Source organism: Telopea speciosissima, chromosome 7, assembly GCF_018873765.1.
Source record: "Telopea speciosissima isolate NSW1024214 ecotype Mountain lineage chromosome 7, Tspe_v1, whole genome shotgun sequence".
In the NCBI taxonomy this organism is placed as follows: Eukaryota; Viridiplantae; Streptophyta; class Magnoliopsida; order Proteales; family Proteaceae; genus Telopea; species Telopea speciosissima.
The window spans coordinates 8,058,447-8,064,446 of record NC_057922.1 but is presented as its reverse complement, the minus strand read 5'-3'; positions in this window follow the sequence as shown (position 1 = coordinate 8,064,446).

The following is a 6,000-nucleotide window of genomic DNA, read 5'->3' as shown; positions in this document are numbered from 1 at the left end:
TGTGTCTTGGGGCCCATTTTAATCATAAATATGCAGCTGTACACAACCACAAGCACCCCTACGAAGTCCTCTCTCATCTTCTCTCGAGACCGCAAGCAGTTTTTTTTTATTTTTCTTTGTTTTCTTTTTTAATTTTTTTCATGCAATAAGTCTCTTTTTCTCCGGTGGAATAAAAGCATGTGTGGAGGGAGGTGTGAATCAATCAGCAAATTACATTATTTCCTTACCAATAAGTGATGTAGAGACTATTCTCCAATCGGTTGACTTCCCAGATGAACTTTGTAAATTAGTTAAGGGAGATGTTTTCTGAATATACTCTGGATTGTAATTTCCTTATTTGTGGCACTTTTATTGATATAGGGTTTATCCCGTTTTTGTTAGGGGCTTCCCATTTTCTTCTTTAAACCTGTTTTAAAAGGGGTTCTAGGTGGCTGCCTGTTTTTTTCGTATATTTAATTTTTTTCCTTTTAGAGAGAGAGAGAGAGAGTTGAACCCTAAAAAAACCAAATTTTTTAAAGTGAGCATCGGCAAGAATCAGGAATCGAATCCAAATCGCAGATTCCAATTCTTAGAACCTTGAGGGAATGGAACAAATTATAGATTACACTTTTATTAGTTGTAACAATGTAGGCATCTCTTATTCTTATATAAACCGAAAAAGAAAGTTTCAGTCAAGCCCCCACCCACAAGATCCCAAATGGGCACCATAAGCAAATTTTTTTAATTAAAATGAAAAACCCACAACTAGGGTACAATCCATTGCCTTGTTATGATCAGTATAACGTACATATCTGTTTCTTGTGCCTTAGAAAGATTTTTAAAAAAATAATATATAAACCTAGGTTTTTAATCTTTCAAGAAATCATATATTAGCTTTGTTTCTCATCCGTATTAGCACTCATGATTGATCTTAATTTGTTAAATGAGTGGGTTTTAATATAGAGATGCTCACATGGAGTGGTTGATATACAATTTTAAGGAATAAATCTAGGATCGGGAGCTGTTAGGTACTCAGATGACTTGTTCCTTAGTATCACATTTAAGACTTAAAATAAGAAGAGAGGAAAACCATTACACTTCTTATAAACCATTATTTATTAAGATCCAATGGCTTCATAAACAACAGTGTATGGTGAAAAACCCTAAAAAAAAACTGACATTAATCATCTATAGAAATAGAATATAGCCCATTTTGGCCCATTACGTAAATGCTTAGTTTTGGTGGGTAAAAGGAGGACATGCATAATATATAATCTAACAGAATTCAAACCTTGAAATTATTAATAAATTAAGTGCAAATCTCCATGTAAAGGTTATATGATGTGGATTAAAAAAGATAAAGAGCAATTATATACTTTGGTGCATATTACATAATACGTATCCGATTTATTGATCTGACGGGTCGTGTATGAGACGAACTGACCATTAAATCTAATACTACCTCAAGAATAAGCTAGACGTTTGCAAGGGTTTAGTGTTGGAAGATGTACGGATGAGATGCATAGTTTAGTCTTATCGAGTTAAAATCCGGGCATAATTAGAAAATTTGTAGCTGTTCATGACTTTCATGGATGCACTAATATCTTTTGGTAGAAGGTGAAGTACAAGGCAGTAGTAGGTTAGAATCAATCAAGCTTTTAAATTCTTATGGTCCTTAATTAGTCACTTAAAGGTGATCTTTGATTCTTTATAGAGTAATTAAGAGTCACTTGTCACCTTATTAGTATCTTTATCAAAATCTCATAAGCTATCTAAGTGATGACCAAGAAGAGGATAGTGTGGCATTTTATGAATTGATTAGCTTTCCCTATCAAGTTATACCAAGGTGAAATAGAAGTGATAATTAGTTCTTCTTCATAATAATATTAACTTGGACAATTAATATGTGGCCAACCTGATGCCTTACGTACACTAATCGATGGAGACCTCAATGATGACCTTCTCTTCTTCTCTTCCTCATTAATCCCTTATTATTTGTTAAACAGTTGACATAATTGTGTGTGTGTGTGTGGGGGGGGGGGGGGTGTTGTGTTTTAGCTTTTCATTGTCATGTCCCTATTCTGTAGATTAGACAAATACCAAACCCATTTCATTTTTTCAGCTTTCTTATTCATGCATTCACCCATTAGTGATAGCTAATCCTTCAATAAAAATACTTGATCACATTCTCTCTCTCTCTCTCTCTCTCTCTCTCTCTAAGCAGGGTCATAATCAATCCAGGAAATTTAAGCAAACAACCCCAAGAAGCATTATCATCAATGGTCCCACCAAAAACCAGTCATTTTATGGACTTATAAAGGTTATCAGCCAACGAGAGTGCACGCACTGGCACATTGGAGGGCACCGACACATTGGAGGCGGAAATTCCATCATTCATGAGGGTGAGGTGGTCATTTTTGCCCCCAGTGTGTTTGGGCGTGGCCTCTACATCCCATGTAGAAAACTTTTCTCCATATAGTAATAGTATATGCATGACTTTTACGTACACAAAGCAAGCCGAAATTGGATCATCTAGAAGTTGGTGGAGTGTGGGATTCTCCATGAACAAGTTTGAACAAAAATGTCTCATTACTCTCTGTTTAATTGTCTGAAAACAGTTATCTGCTTCTTGTGGGTTGGAGTGCTAGCATTCATGTCCTACTTGAATAACTCACTCACGATGGATTGTCCTTTGGATTGAATTGTCACCACAATCTAAGCTTAACATTCCCAAAACCTTAAGCCTGAGGCCCTATTTTGTTAAGGTTGTCTTTCCTCTTTAGGTTAGTTTTGTCCCTGACATTCAAATTCATTAAAAGACTATTTTGGTGCATGAAAGTTTTCATTTTATGAAACAATAGAAGGGGAAGATTGGTATCTTTGCCTAGAAAATAAAATTGACATGTCCTAGGCATACGATAATATTGAATGGTCGTTAAGAATTTAGCTATCTCTGAATTACAACACAATAGAAACAATATGTGGGGGAAATAACTCTGTCTGAGAGTGTATACCTTGAGTCCAAACACAAAGGAATTGACCTCCCCACCCCTAATGAAATGCAGAATACTCTCACATTTGTTGTTTCTACATGTGCAAGCACCGTGTTCCAGTGCATAGAACTCTTTTCCTAATATTGCACAGCCACAGAATCATGGAATAGTTCCACATTACCTGAGGATATGCCATGGAATGCGCATATATGTTGTGATTTCTTTACTTGATCTAATGTGTTTTAAAATTATGCGGGCCTTGATCCAAAGCAAACAATATTGTGCCATATATAGGATCAAGTACATAAGATTTCATTGGTATCAGAACCATGAAAGAGCCGCAGTGAAAACGCGGATGTAGAACCACGAAAGACCTCCTTATTTGGTATGACATGTTTTAAAACTGAGCGAACCTCATCCCAAACCGTACAATATCATGCCATCTGTGGAGACCGGATACATGACACTTAAAATATTGAACCATGAAAATTAAATATCACCAATATAGTGAGAAGTTAAACTCGATCCATCCCCCAATTTGTTTCTGGAAGTTACTATTTTAATTGGGTAATTCCATTTTCCAAGCAGCTAGGGTGTAGGGTGTAGGGTGGCATGTTCCACTTTGTCCACACACTCACTTATACTATGTGTCTATTGTTTATATACAACAAAAGCCCATTATTTTCCCACTTTAAACTTTTGTTTTTATTGTTATTATTTATGTGCTATCATCATCAAAGGAAAAGGGTTTATTATATGGATTTGTATCTCAACAGGGATTGGTGTAACTAACCACAAAATGGTACCATGCCACCTTTGATACCCTACTTTAATTATGGAAACAACAACTAAAGAAAAGCAGAGATGATTTTGATTCAAAGCAGATACTTACAATTTAAAGTATTTGTTTAATTTATAGACCAAAGGGTTTTTGTTAGTACAAAGGTATCCAAACATCCTAGGAATTCTTTATTTTGGCAAGTAAAAGGTATTCGTGTGTTAGTCACGTTTCCATTACTAGATGGTATTTGGGTATTTTACTTTGGGCGCCTCAGATCACTACGTCACAGGTGGCCGGCCATCTTTGATTGAAAAAATTTGTATACCCGTATACATATTTGATTAAATACACATAAGAGGGGTTTAGACTTACTTCATAACGCACAAGTCATAAGTATAGATTTTTTGAAGGATTGCAACACTTGAACTAACCATTCTGCACGGGGCAACGGAGATCGATCAATGTGATATTCTTTCACATTAAGGTTTCACAAACCCCAGCTCTTAAACTTGGAGAGAGAGAGAGAGAGAGAGAGAGAGAGAAAGAAAGAGAAATAATCAATTTTAAATCTTCTTTCCAATGGTTGTTGTGTTGATACAATTTGGATCCTTTATTGCCGCCTGACCATCCTGCGTATGTTCTTCCTCACACAGGCAAGGGCGCAATGATTGTCCTACCCCTTCTACTGCCTCCTGCCCATCCTACCTGTGTGAAACACAGATAGGGGCTCAATGGCCGCCTTATCCCATCCGAGCAGGACGTCGGACAGTGGGTAGGACAATCATTGCGCATCTGTGACTGCTTGTGTGAGGAAGCACACAGATAGGACGGTCAAGCCGCAGTAGAGGATCAATATCCGTGTTGATGGGTACTTTAGTAACATATTGGAAGTCCCAACTCCCATCCCATCTAGATTCTTTTATTAAGTACCCATCAACACAACAAAGTAAACTCTAGCGTCTCTTTATAAACAATAGTTCCTTGGTACCTTATTTTCTTGGTCTATCGCTTTTGTTGTTTATAAATCTCAATGATCAACAGTTCCAACACTTCGAGATCATGATGTCATGTAAAGCATATTTGGTCTATGACCTAATGTAAATAATTAAAGTTATGCCCATGTCATCAGATCTCTTCTATGAGTGCTTTTTTAAATTTTAAGGAGAGAGGGACAGGCCGCTTGAAGTTGAAGTATCGCAGAACGTTTGATCTAAGTGGGTAAAGATGGTATAATTATGACGTCTTCAATTCGCGGGCATTTTCAATTCTTCTAATAAGGGGAGTGAACCTTATCTTATACAGTGTTTTTGAGTAAACGGTAAGGTGAACATTTTCACCCTGTGTGAGGAATTGGAAGGGACAGTGAATTAAAAAGAATAATAATTCATAAAGATGAGAGTGATAGTGAGATACTAATACGAGACGCAGCGATGGGGATAGAAGATTAATTTGGAACTTAATAGAAGCGGGCTGTCACCGGCGTTGGCCAACGCCGGTGGAGCAGCTACAACAGAAAGTTAAGTTGAGACTTGGGAATTGGGATTGGTTAGACAACTTGAGAGAGTTGTGATAGTCACGTAGAGTAATGAATTAATGGATTTTTATTAAAGAGTGAAAGAATGAAACAAGTTGGTGCTTATAATATTACGGTGAAACTTACTTAATTAACACAAGCGTTGACGTGAAAGCGTAGAAATGCGACAACCCAATGAATATTCATGACGATCAAGTAATCAACTGGAGGAAGGCATCTTTGAAATAGGATAGATGGCTAGCTTATCCACAAACATAAATGGAAGACTTTAAAATAAGCAACGATAATACATGACATAGCACAAGAAGAAACAATTAAATACAGTAACTGGTGATGGGGGGCTCTTGCCTTGTTCCTATCAAATGACATAAATTTGGATAACTTTCATGACCAAGGTGGTAGGGCCATTATTCAGCTTACGTTCACATACGTGAGTGTATGAGAACGGTTCTCAGTTGTTCAGATGGAAGATGGAATTCATCCATGTGAGTCCCACAAAATGGATTTCATTTGAATAGTTGGGAGTCGTTCTTGTATGCTCACATATGTGAAGATGGAATTTTTCTCCTCTCAGGTTCTCTGATCGGTCAGGTTCGTAAGTTCCTCTCATAGGGGAGGGGAGCGGAAATGACGACCTCACCCCTCCCGGGTAGGGGTGAGGTCATCATTTTTGCCCCCACTATTAGAGGAACCTGCGAACCTAACCGGACAGG